The 13,790-nt window shown below is 45.6% G+C and overlaps 1 protein-coding gene across 3 annotated transcripts in view; it reads right to left on the reverse strand.

Moving 5' to 3' along the window:
* Positions 1-13,494, reverse strand: part of LOC115172834 (probable E3 ubiquitin-protein ligase RNF144A-A) — a 77,378-nt gene extending 63,884 nt beyond the window's left edge. Inside the window, exons 1-3 of one of the 3 annotated variants that reach the window (XM_029730629.1) lie at positions 13,394-13,476; positions 12,973-13,125; positions 12,742-12,824 (exon numbers count right to left, since the gene is read on the reverse strand). The gene's annotated coding sequence lies outside the window, so the exon portion shown is untranslated. Of the gene's footprint in view, positions 1-12,741; positions 12,825-12,972; positions 13,126-13,393 lie in introns of all 3 variants that reach the window. The other 2 variants (XM_029730627.1, XM_029730628.1) reach the window with 2 other exon arrangements.
* Between the last annotated feature and the right edge of the window lie 296 nt (positions 13,495-13,790).

A 13,790-nucleotide genomic window follows, 5' to 3' on the forward strand; every position in this document is an offset into this window, starting at 1 on the left:
AATCGATTCACATATGGAGTCCAAGGCACAGCTGGGGGCTGACGGTGGTCTATAACAAGTGGCAACGGTGAGAGACTTGTTTCTGGAAAGGTGGATTTTTAGAAGTAGAAGCTTGAATTGTTTGGGCACAGACCTAGATAGTATGACAGAACACTGCAGGCTAACTCCACCCCCTTTGGCAGTTCTATCTTGTTGGAAAATGTTATAGTTAGGGATGGAAATTTCAGGATTTTTGGTGGCCTTCCTAAGCCAGGATTCAGACAAGGCTAGGACATCCAGGTTGGCAGAGTGTGCTAAAGCAATGAATAAAACAAACTTATGGAGGAGGATTCTAATGTTAAAAGCCTTGGTTTCATGCATATTAAGGTTACATGTCCCTGATTGAGTCTGTAATACCAACATGTTTCAAGCAGACCACCATAGTCCCTGTGCCCAAGAACACAAAGGCAACCTGCCTAAATGACTACAGACCCGTAGCACTCACGTCCGTAGCCATGAAGTGCTTTGAAAGGTTGGTAATGGCTCACGTCAACACCATTATCCCAGAAACCCTAGACCCACTCCAATTGTCATACCGCCCAAATAGAGCCACAGATGATGCAATCTCTATTGCACTCAACACTGCCCTGGACAAAAGGAACACTTATGTGAGAATGCTATTCATTGACTACAGCTCAGCGTTCAATACCATAGTACCCTCAAAGCTCATCACTAAGCTTAGGATCCTGGGACTAAACACCTCCCTCTGCAACTGGATCATGGACACCCTGACGGGCCGCACCCAGGTGGTGAGGGTAGGTAGCAACTCACATCTGCCACGCTGATCCTCAAAACTGGAGCTCCCCAGGGGTGCGTGCTCAGTCCCCTCCTGTACTCCCTGTTCACCCACGACTGCATGGCCAGGCACGACTCCAACACCATCATTAAGTTTGCAGACAACACAACAGTGGTAGGCCTGATCACCGACAACAACGAGACAGCCTATAGGGAGGAGGTCAGAGACCTGGCCGTGTGGTGCCAGAATAACAACCTATCCCTCAACGTAACCAAGACTAAGGAGATGATTGTGGACTACAGGAAAAGGAGGACCGAGCACGCCCTCATTCTCATTGACAGGGCTGTAATTGAGCAGGTTGAGAGCTTCAAGTTCCTTAGTGTCCACATCAACAACAAACTATCATGATCCAAACACACCAAGACAGTCGTGAAGTGGGCATGACAAAGCCTATTCCCCCTCAGGAAACTAAAAAGATTTGGCATGGGTCCTGAGATCCTCAAAAAGGTTCTACAGCTGCAACAGAGAGCATCCTGACTGGTTGCATCACTGCCTGGTACGGCAATTGCTCGGCCACTGACCGCAAGGCACTACAGAGGGTAGTGCGTACAGCCCAGTACATCAATGGTCTAAGCTGCCTGCCATCCAGGACCTCTATACCAGGCGGTGTCAGAGGAAGGCCCTAAAAATTGTCAAAGACCCCAGCCACCCCAGTCATAGACTATTCTCTCTACTACCGCAGGGCAAGCGGTACCAGAGTGCCAAGTCTAGGACTGATCATGTCTTTGTCAGTGGGCAAACCTACAAAATCAGCAGGGGATCAAATACTTTTTTCCCCTCACTGTAATCAAATGGCTACCCGGACTATTTGCATTGTGTGCAGTGGAGGTAAACCTAGGTACGGAGTGACGATGAGAGGTTTTGTCTCTAGAGACACCATTTAAACCAGGTGAGGTCACTGCATGTGTGGGAGGTGGAACAAAAGGGCTAGCTAAGGCATATTGAGCAGGGCTGGAGGCTCTACGGTGAAATAAGACAATCGCTAACCAAAACTGCAATGGACAAGGCATATTGACATTAGGGAGAGGCATGCATAGCCGAGTGATCATAGGGGCCAGTGAGTAGCTAGGCGAGCTGGAGACACAGCGATTCAGACAGCTAGCTAGCAGACAGCTAGCTAGCTAGCCTTAGGGGGACGTCGCGACGGAAGAGTCTGTTGTAGCCCCCCTTGGACGGTTACGTTGGTAGACCAGTCGTGATGGATCGGCAGGGCTCCATGTAGGCAGTAAAAGGGTCCAGGCCAATTGGCAAAAATAGGTATTGTAGCCCAAGAAATTGGCTGATGGACCTATTCAGCTAACAGTCCGATACGCTCTAGACAACTAGCGGGCCGCGGCTAGCAGATGGGCCTTCAGGGGACGTCGCGACGGAGGAGCCTGTTGAAACCCCCTCGGCCAGATTACGTCGTAGACCAGTCATGATGGATCGGCGGGGCTCCGTGTCGGCAGTAAAAGGGATCCAGGACAATTGGCAAAATAGGTATTGTAGCCAAAGGAGTGGTTGATGGACCTCTTCAGCTAGCCGGGAGATGGGCCTAGCACGAGGCTAGTTCCAGGCTAACTGGTGCTTGCTTCGGAACAGAGACGTTAGCCAAGAGTAGCCACTCGGATAGTAGCTAGCTAGCTGCGATGATTCAGGTGAATAGGTTCAGAGCTTGCGGTAGGAATCCAGAGATGTGGAGATTTGGTGAAGAAAAAGTAGTCTGGTATGCTCTGGGTTGAATGGCGCTGGGAAGACTGGCAGTTGACAGGCTAAGGTTAGCTGATGACCACTAGCAGTGGCTAACTGACTACTAGCTAGTTAGCTGGCCAGCTTCTGTTGGGGGTTCCGGTTCTAAAGTATAGAAAATAGCAGATCCATACCACATTGGGTGAGGCGGGTTGCAGGAGAGTATGTTGAAATTGAGGTTAAAAATATATACACGAAGAAAAAAAGATCTATACACGGGACACGACAAGACAAAGATGTCTGAACTACTACGCCATCTTGGGGAAGAAGAAAAAAACAGCATAAGGGGGGAGGGGAACCAACTCCATATTAACCTGTTGAGGATCTTATCCCGATCTTATCCCGGTATTGGGATTCATTGTCATGTGACCATGGCGGGGAATTCAAAACTGCAAGAGTAATCATTTCAAAAAATCAAATAATCAACTATTTTCCTCCATTTGAAAGATATATCTCCTAAATCTAACCACGCTGTCCGATTTTCAGAGGCATTACGGAGAATGCATAAAGTTAGGTTATGTGAGGAGAGTACATTGACAATAGCTGCGTGTAATGTTTAGCCAATTCAAAGAAGGGCATCAACAGACAGAAAACTAGCTAGAATTATGCACTTACCTTTGACAATCTGCATCAGATGACACTCATAGGACATTATGTTATACAATACATGCATTTTTAGTTCCATCAAGTTCATATTTATATCCAAAAACAGCATTTACAGTCGCGGTGAAATTCAGAATTTTTTTCGGCTCGAATGCACCCAGTGAATCCAGCATTACAAATCACGGAATTACTATTCGAAAACATTGGTAAATTATAATATTGTCATTCAAAGAATAATATATTATCATCTCGTAATTGCTACCGAAGGGCCAGATCTCAAAATAACTTTACTGGGAAATCACATTTTGTATAAACTGGGTACTATGCTAACAACAATAAGCTATATGCTAAGCTAAGCTAAGCTATACCGTTAGCATTAGCATCATCTAATATCGATAATAACATTCTAAATATCCCCTTACCTTTGATTATCTCCATCAGAAGGCGCTGCCAGAGATCCCAGGTCCAGAACAAATGTGGTTTCTTTTGACAAAGTTCATAATTTATGTCCAAATAGTTAGCGTTCAGTAGGCTCCCACAAAATGAGGTGGGCAGTGTAAAGTCACGTCGAAAAACTAAAGAAAACCTAGTAAATAATCTATTTACGTTTGTTTAAACATGTCAAACGTTGTTTAGCACTAATCTTTTGTTCCATTTTTAACGTGAAACATCAGTAAACATCAGTAATATTTTCACACAACCTATCAAGTGTCTAGAATAAACGATAATGACAAAGGCACTCTTCTCAGATTCATGCGCAGGCGCAAAAAATGAAGTGATGACGTGTCAACTTGTAAGCTTTCTAATTCGGTGTGTATTTATCACAGATGCTTCAAACAACTTTCTAAAGATCGTTGACATCTAGTGGAAGCAGTAGGAGTTGCGAACTGAATCCTTTCTCACTGTGGTATCTTTAAAACAATGACACTAAATAGTACAGTCACAAAATTCTCTTTTTTTTTAATCTATTTTTCACAGGTTTTTGCCTGCAATATGAGTTTTGTTATACTTACAGACACCATTCAAACTGTTTTAGAAAATTCAGAGTGTTTTCTATCCGAATGTGTTAATAATATGCATATCCTAGCTTCTGAGTTGGTGTAGGAGGCAGTTAAAAATGGGCACATATTTCTTTCAAAATTCTCAATACTGCCCCCGTGGCCCGTAGAGGTTAATGCCTATGATTTTGGAATGAGATGTTTGACGAGCAGGTGTCCACATACGTTTGGTCATGTAGTGTACCTAGGAAAACACTCACGTCCCGTTTTGTTTGATGCACTGAAAAGTGAGGTCCTAAACTAGATAGAACCCACTTAAGGTAAGGAACACTCAAACGAGTAAGGGATGTGACTTAACATGTCAAAAAGGAGAGACAAAACACAATGGGGACTGGCTTAATAGGAAGCGAGTATGGGCTTTAAGGCCAGTTAATGACTAATGCATGCACTTAAAGCATTTTCACCCTTTTCTTCAGTGAAATTACATAAGTGTACAGTATGCTGCTCACTACTGGTTTGCTGAACCCCTTAATGGGTCTATCATTACCCAGCCTACAGAGCTGCAGGCCTATGACCTTTTGCCTCAAATCACAAGAATCAAAGCCTATATGGCTATCATGTTCTAAAGGTCTGAGTTTATAGTTCTAGTGAGCATACGTGTAAAGCGTGTATCCATTTTAAAAGAGGTATTATTACTTTACACTATACTGCTGCAGTGGAGTTTTTGTCAGGCCAGCCCGAGGCTTATTGACAGAGATTAATGTATATACCTTTGCAGTGCACAATTTTATCAGGGATTAAACATACTGTCGATGTGCTATAGAGTTAGGCCTGGAGGGTGTTCATGGCACTGCACAATATGTTCTCTATTCAAAACACAAACCTAGAGATGCTAATCTTTTATGGATCATGGTGCATTGACTGCATGAGTCTTGCTTGACTTCACAAAGGCTAACCTGTCTGACGAGCGAGCTACAGCTGAGGGAGCCATGCACTCAAATGCCGAGCAAGCACTGTGAGCGAGGAGCGAGCTCTGTCGAAAAAAGTAATTACAGTACAATGCCATTAGGGATGCCTCCAAATACTGTTATGATTGTTGGGCTGGATGCTGGCCATTAGGCAAAGCACCCCTCGGAGCAATAAACATTTCAGGAACCATTCAAACACTCAATCATTTGTTTCCCGACTCGCACCACGTTCCCCACCACTTGGGCCCGGCAGTCTGCTGAATGCGAATGACACTGAAAATGATTAGGTAACCTAACCTCATACAACTTGAACGAACAATTTTAACCCCACCACAGAGTCATATAACGGCAAATTATTATATAACGGCAAATTATTATATAACATCTAGCCAGGAGTGACAATAACTTTTCTCCACATTTCCAATGCAGCAAAACGCAGACTTTGAGAGTGACACACGCATCCCTTAGAAGCCAGCCTAACTGGATTTAAAAGGTAATGAGTAGGCATTCATTAGCGGGCTAAGTGCTTCTGTTTAAACTGAATGGGTGTTACATTTCTGGCATGGCCGTGCAGTCACAAGCAGCCTGAGCTACTTACATGAGTAACTTGTCATGTTTAACAAGTTCAATGGCGGTAAACAGATTCATCGCATTCTAAAGCCTTGTTCACACTGCAGACCTTAATGGTCAAATCAGTTTTGGAATACTGACTGTCCAAACAGCAAGTTAGAAGTGACCAAGTTGTTCAGACAGCAGTCATTTTGCTGACCTGGCTATGCTAGTTGTCATAGTAACGATAGGTGTGCGTACAGTGGTGTAGGCTGATTGGTGGTGGTGCTCATGCTTCCTATCACTCAGAAGTTATGTAGCAAGCTAAGGAGACAAGAATGCCAGCCATGGACATTTACCAGTTGCTTTGAACATTCAAAATTACAATTGTTTTTTGGCTAGCCACAACAATCAACTAGCTAGCTAGCTGTTTGGCTTTATAGTACATTCACTCATTTGTAAAATAATAATAATAATAATAAAAAAAGCTAGTTAGCTACACATGTTCTTGTCAAAACTGTCAGAGTAACAAGAAACATGATATGCCAAATAACAGTCTAAAACCACTTGAGGGCAAATAAATCAGATTTGACCGCTCAGACAAGTCACATGGCCAGGAATCTAATTTGTATCCGATTTCAAACCATCTACGATGGTAAAATGTTGCTTGAAATATCTGATTCTGTGCGCTTTTTGGCTGTTTAGACTGTAGGAAAAAGAACAGATTCGAGTCATAAAAAAATATATATATTTGATTCACTTCAAACTGCCAAAAGTGAGCAAGGCTTAACGTTGTCAAGGCGTGAGCAGTGTTTTTAAGTTACTCCCACATCCATACTTGTGCGATTACATTGTGTTCGAATGTGGCAACCTTAAAAACGACTTAGGGTAGGGCAGTGCATGGCGTAAGCTTACCCACAATTTCAACATGCTGGAATTGCCCAGTCATGTTAATATGGAATATCTTTATAGACTATCCTACCAGAGGAGATGGCAAAGTTGGCCCTAATGTTTATTTAGTGACAATGATCAACACATTATGATTGAGTAGCCTAAATGTACAGCAGCCAAGAATCCCTTCATTCAATAAAATACCATTAGGAGGTTCCTTTCTCAAAACCAAGCAACATTTCATTCAATAGCAGTATTAAAAACCACAGCACTTCATGTTACACGCCAAGCCACGCCCAACAACCATAAAATGCTTAGAGGCAGATTGTGAAATGCCCAAGTATTTATTACTGAAAAGGGGGCTTGTGTTGTTTGACGCCACCACAATACACACTCCTACACCCAGGTACATTCAATGCCTGTTTAAATTAAAAGGAATACTCAAGGCTGCAGTCAGTATTATTCACTGGGGCTTTCTGATGGTACAGGTGGATGTTTGAGCAGGACTCACAGTTCTGAGGGATTGGGGAGTATAATGTTGATTGTGTTCCCAAGAGACTGGCAGGTACACTGTGTTCTCAGCCTGCCTCTCATTACCAGCATATCACATCCATTGAAAAACATTCTTCCCCTCATGCAAATCCAGGTCCATTTCCCCTGAGTGTGGCTTGTCACTCAGTGAATTAATTTCAATGCAACCCATTTTCACAGAACAATCTTTTGGCCAAATATAGCTAGAGTTGGATGTGTTTTGTTCCCTGATGGGAATAATGCCTGCATCCCCTTGCATGCCTGTCTGACTGCCTGCCAGGCTCTATTCACCTTTCCAAGTGTGAGATCTTCCCAGCACGCTATTACAGCTCACATGTAGTTCAGCGAAACAGAATCAAATTGTACAGTATGGGCAAGATGAGGAAGTGGTGGTGCGACAGAGAATGGGTATGTATGCATCACTGCATGGGTCCTCAGCTTTGACGGTGACTGTGCAGACATGCTCTTTGTTCATGTCTAGGCCTAAACTTTACCCCCCCCGGGGGGGGGGGGGGGGGGGGGCTAGCTGCTTCAAATGGAAACGCCATGGCAAGGTACCATATGACATTTAAGAGCTCAGAGAGAGCAGTCAACCAGTCCAAACAGGTTGAAATTAATATTGAGATGTACTCATGTATTATATGTTGTGTCATCTTTTGTTTTGTTGCAATATGTTTTCCTTGATGAATGTCATGGATTCACATTACCTGGAATCTTTGATATTCATTTGTATAGCATCACTACATAGCACTTACATTTCCCTTATTCTGGTTGATGACCCTCACTAGAACAGTAGCCTAGGGGAATAATCAACTCTCAATAATGTTTTAGGGTGTCACCTTGCTGTGCATCATATATCCAACATTAACACTAGCAGCCTATCCAACATTAACACTAGCCATTGTTTCTCTTCCGGTTTGGAACGAGCAGTCGCACTACGCTTCACTCCACAGGTAATATTACACTTCACTACATTACAACGGTTTGATTTGTTTGATCCGAGCAATTCTTTTCTTTTCTTAGCTAGCTACATAGCTGTCTTTGTATCAAAGATAATCGTGTAGCTTAGAGTAATTATCGAAGTTAGCTATCTTCGTCCTCCTAACGTAGTCATCACTGCTAGCTAGCTAGTCAACACTGCTAGCTAGCCAACCAGCCAACTTCCACCGACTAGCTGCACTATCTATTACATTACAACGGAACGACTTGACTAGTGTAGTGTTAGTGAGCCAGCTACTTAGTTGTCTTTGCATCTAAGATAATTTTGTAGTTTAGAGTAATTATTAGTAAGTAGCCAGCCGCGACGCCAGACGTAGTCAACACACCTAGTCATCATTAATCCACTGCTAGCTAGCTAGCCAACAGCTAGCCAACCGTTACCGACTAGCAGCGCCGTAGATACCAATACTTTACAACGGAATGATTTGACTAGTGCAGTGTTGGCTAGCTAGCTACATAGTTGTCTTTGTCATAGCTTGATAATTGTGTAGTTTAGTAATTACCGAGGTTAGCTAGCCAGGTATTGCCGTCCCCCGCGACGCCATTTTTCCTAACCCAGCCAACTAGTAACACTGTAGAAACTAAAATACATTACAAAGGAACGTCTTGATTAGTGTTATGTTAGCTAGCTACAAAGTTGCTTTTGTATCATGACAAGGTGTAGTACTGAAACTATCGAGGTCACCTAGCCAGCTACACCTAGCCAGCTACACGGTCAAACAAAGTCAACAACGCAGCCACTGCTAGCTAGCCTACTCCACCAGCCAGCAGTACTGTATCATTTTCGTCATTTCAGTCAATAGATTTTCTGCTACGTAAGCTTAACTTTCTGAACATTCGAGACGTGTAGTCCACTTGTCATTCCAATCTCCTTTGCATTAGCGTAGCCTCTTCTGTAGCTTGTCAACTATGTGTCTGTCGATCCCGGTTCTCTCCACTCTGCACAGGCCATACAAACGCTTCACACCGCGTGGCCGCTGCCACTCTAACCTGGTGGTCCCAGCGCGCACGACCCACGTGGAGTTCCAGGTCTCCGCCAGCCTCTGGAACTGCCGGTCTGCGGCCAACAAGGCTGAGTTCATCTCAGCCTATGCTACCCTCCAGTCCCTAGACTTCCTGGCGCTGACGGAAACATGGATCACCACAGATAACACTGCTACTCCTACTGCTCTCTCCTCGTCTGGCCACGTGTTCTCGCATACCCCTAGAGCATCGAGCCAGCGGGGTGGTGGCACTGGAATCCTCATCTCTCCCAAGTGGACATTCTCTCTTTCTCCCCTGACCCATCTGTCTATCTCCTCATTTGAATTCCATGCTGTCACAGTTACCAGCCCTTTCAAGCTTAACATCCTTATCATTTATCGCCCTCCAGGTTCCCTTGGAGAGTTCATCAATGAGCTTGACGCCTTGATAAGTTCCTTCCCTGAGGATGGCTCACCTCTCACAGTTCTGGGTGACTTTAACCTCCCCACGTCTACCTTCGACTCATTCCTCTCTGCCTCCTTCTTTCCACTCCTCTCCTCACCTCACCCTCTCACCTTCCCCCCCTACTCACAAGGCAGGCAATACGCTTGACCTCATCTTTACTAGATGCTGTTCTTCCACTAATCTCATTGCAACTCCTCTCCAAGTCTCCGACCACTACCTTGTATCCTTTTCCCTCTCGAATCTCATCAAAAACTTCTCACTCTGCCCCTACTCGGATGGTATTGCGCCGTCCCAACCTTCGCTCTCTCTCCTGCTACTCTCTCCTCTTCCATCCTATCATCTCTTCCCTCTGCTCAAACCTTCTCCAACCTATCTCCTGATTTTGCCTCCTCAACCCTCCTCTCCTCCCTCTCTGCATCCTTTGATTTTCTCTGTCCCCTATCCTCCAGGCCGGCTCGGTCCTCCCCTCCTGCTCCGTGGCTCGACGACTCACTGCGAGCTCACAGAACAGGGCTCCGGGCAGCCGAGCGGAAATGGAGGAAAACTCGCCTCCCTGCGGACCTCGCATCCTTTCACTCCCTCCTCTCTACATTTTCCTCTTCTGTCTCTGCTGCTAAAGCCACTTTCTACCACTCTAAATTCCAAGCATCTGCCTCTAACCCTAGGAAGCTTTTTGCTACCTTCTCCTCCCTCCTGAATCCTCCTCCCCCTCCCCCCCCCCTCCTCCCTCACTGCGGATGACTTCGTCAACCATTTTGAAAAGAAGGTTGACGACATCCGATCCTCGTTTGCTAAGTCAAGCGACACCGCTGGTCCTGCTCACACTGCCCTACCCTGTGCTTTGACCTCTTTCTCCCCTCTCTCTCCAGATGAAATCTCGTGTCTTGTGACGGCCGGCCGCCCAACAACCTGCCCACTTGACCCTATCCCCTCCTCTCTTCTCCAGACCATTTCCGGAGACCTTCTCCCCTACCTCACCTCGCTCATCAACTCATCCTTGACCGCTGGCTACGTCCCTTCCGTCTTCAAGAGAGCGAGAGTTGCACCCCTTCTGAAAAAACCTACACTCGATCCCTCCGATGTCAACAACTACAGACCAGTATCCCTTCTTTCTTTTCTCTCCAAAACTCTTGAACGTGCCGTCCTTGGCCAGCTCTCCTGCTATCTCTCTCAGAACGACCTTCTTGATCCTAATCAGTCAGGTTTCAAGACTGGGCATTCAACTGAGACTGCTCTTCTCTGTGTCACGGAGGCTCTCCGCACTGCTAAAGCTAACTCTCTCTCCTCTGCTCTCATCCTTCTAGACCTATCTGCTGCCTTTGATACTGTGAACCATCAGATCCTCCTCTCCACCCTCTCCGAGCTGGGCATCTCCGGCGCGGCCCACGCTTGGATTGCGTCCTACCTGACAGGTCGCTCCTACCAGGTGGCGTGGCGAGAAGCTGTCTCCGCACCACGTGCTCTCACCACTGGTGTCCCCCAGGGCTCTGTTCTAGGCCCTCTCCTATTCTCGCTATACACCAAGTCACTTGGCTCTGTCATATCCTCACACGGTCTCTCCTATCATTGCTATGCAGACGACACACAATTAATCTTCTCCTTTCCCCCTTCTCACAACCAGGTGGCGAATCGCATCTCTGCATGTCTGGCAGACATATCAGTGTGGATGACGGATCACCACCTCAAGCTGAACCTCGGCAAGACGAGCTGCTCTTCCTCCCGGGGAAGGACTGCCCGTTCCATGATCTCGCCATCACGGTTGACAACTCCCTTGTGTCCTCCTCCCAGAGTGCTAAGAACCTTGGCGTGATCCTGGACAACACCCTGTCGTTCTCCACTAACATCAAGGCGGTGACCCGATCCTGTAGGTTCATGCTCTACAACATTCGCAGAGTACGACCCTGCCTCACACAGGAAGCGGCGCAGGTCCTAATCCAGGCACTTGTCATCTCCCGTCTGGATTACTGCAACTCGCTGTTGGCTGGGCTCCCTGCCTGTGCCATCAAACCCCTACAACTCATCCAGAACGCCGCAGCCCGTCTGGTGTTCAACCTTCCCAAGTTCTCTCACGTCACCCCGCTCCTCCGCTCTCTCCACTGGCTTCCAGTTGAAGCTCGCATCCGCTACAAGACCATGGTGCTTGCCTACGGAGCTGTGAGGGGAACGGCACCTCCGTACCTTCAGGCTCTGATCAGGCCCTACACCCAAACAAGGGCACTGCGTTCATCCACCTCTGGCCTGCTCGCCTCCCTACCTCTGAGGAAGCACAGTTCCCGCTCAGCCCAGTCAAAACTGTTCGCCGCTCTGGCACCCCAATGGTGGAACAATCTCCCTCACGATGCCAGGACAGCGGAGTCAATCACCACCTTCCGGAGACACCTGAAACCCCACCTCTTTAAGGAATACCTGGGATAGGATAAAGTAATCCTTCTAACCCCCCCCCCCCCCCTTTAAAGGATTTAGATGCACTATTGTAAAGTGTTTGTTCTACTGGATACTATAGGTGAATGCACCAATTTGTAAGTCGCTCTGGATAAGAGCGTCTGCTAAATGACTTAAATGTAAATGTAATCTGACACTGCATCAGTCCCATGGTTGCTGAAGAGCCACTGTTCTTGAATAATGATAATGTGGTTGCAGTGTCAGCAACAGAAAGAGCAGCAGTTCATGAAATCAACACTGTTGTACTCCTGAGTTGATGAACATAGTATTGGCAAAACAAGTTGGAGAGCTCAGAGTATCAACAAGACATGAAAATGACAAAATACCAAAACAGCTTGCTACTGACAACAGGTAATTCCAGAACTACAGCCAATCATGTTGGCACCCTCCTATAATGCCTCGTGTAATTTTCAGTAGGCCTAATATTGTAACAAAAAGCCTAAAGTAGGCTGCAACACTATTTTCCTGCACCAAAAAGTGTCACAGCAGCCTACCTGTACAATGTAAACGGTGAGGTTTAGTTCATCTGAAATTGTGACATCTTGCACGCCCTGACTGGAGGGCAGCTGACAATATCAGCCTGTATTTCGCAAAGCAAATCCTTTCTAAATTGTCCTTCTCAGCTTATAACAAGATACAACAACGTAATAGCAACAGTGTAGCCTCGACTGTATGGGAAACGCAGTTACTGTTAAACTGATAAGGTTCTCAGACAGAACTGTCATGTGAACGACTCGGTGGTGCACATATTGGAAATAAACCAAATTACCTGGCTTTTTGTGAGAGCGCCGTGTTCTTGGTTATAAAATAACCCCAGCCAGGAGCGATGAAAGCAGAACTTCAGAAGGTTATCTACTGGATAAAATGTAGGTGGCTGATTGCTGTTACTCGAGCGGCATTGTGACAGACAGTATCGTTATAGGTGTATATTCATTACGCCTATTATGTTGCAAAACGTTTCTTAAAAGGAAGCAACTGAACGAAACGGGGAGGGACCTACCTGAATTTGTCAACTAGAAACTCTCGTTTCAGTCCGTTTTGCAACTGTTTGGTCTAATGATTACACCCGTTGCTACAGAGTATTGTTTTTGGTGGTGACTTCTAAACGTATCCGTCCAAAACGGAGAGGCTAAAACATTCGACCATGTATCACCTGGAAATAAACGAAGAGGATATTCAATGCAATATAAATAAATAACACTACGTGGATAACGAAATCAGGCGAATCAAAACCACAACTGACAAGCACTATCGAATGACAGTTACAGTAGCTGCATGAGGAAATCATGAACATAATGTCTGAGGACTCCCTCGCAACTGAGCAACGTCCCTTTCACCCGCCTCGAAACCGGTGATTCACAAGACACAAACCGAGCACAAACCTGCATAACATTGTAAATATCCCAAGGTGATGTGCCTACCTTGAAAATGCCTAGCAACTACACGGTGAAAATCAGCTGCTCCGCGCGACGCACTGGAAGGACGCCATTTGTCAGCGAACGTTTTTGTTGCGTTATGCGCCGCGTTCTTCTTCTTTAAGGTTTATTGGGAGTTTACACCCATAATGTGTATTACCGCCTCCTACTGTACGGGGTACTATGAGTGAACATTCGCCATCAAATGTGCACTTATCAATGGCCTGGTCGGAAATGAACTATTTATATTATGCAAGTTCAGCAAGGACAAAAGCTAAATTACATTTCATATTAATGCCATTACAAACAGAAAGCTTTAACCAAGGCAATAGGCCTATTACATGTCTATACAAATGTATCCAGGCATTAACTGTGTTCAATCCCTTTGTAGTTAAGGAGATGC

Source organism: Salmo trutta, chromosome 33, assembly GCF_901001165.1.
Source record: "Salmo trutta chromosome 33, fSalTru1.1, whole genome shotgun sequence".
Taxonomy (NCBI): domain Eukaryota; kingdom Metazoa; phylum Chordata; class Actinopteri; order Salmoniformes; family Salmonidae; genus Salmo; species Salmo trutta.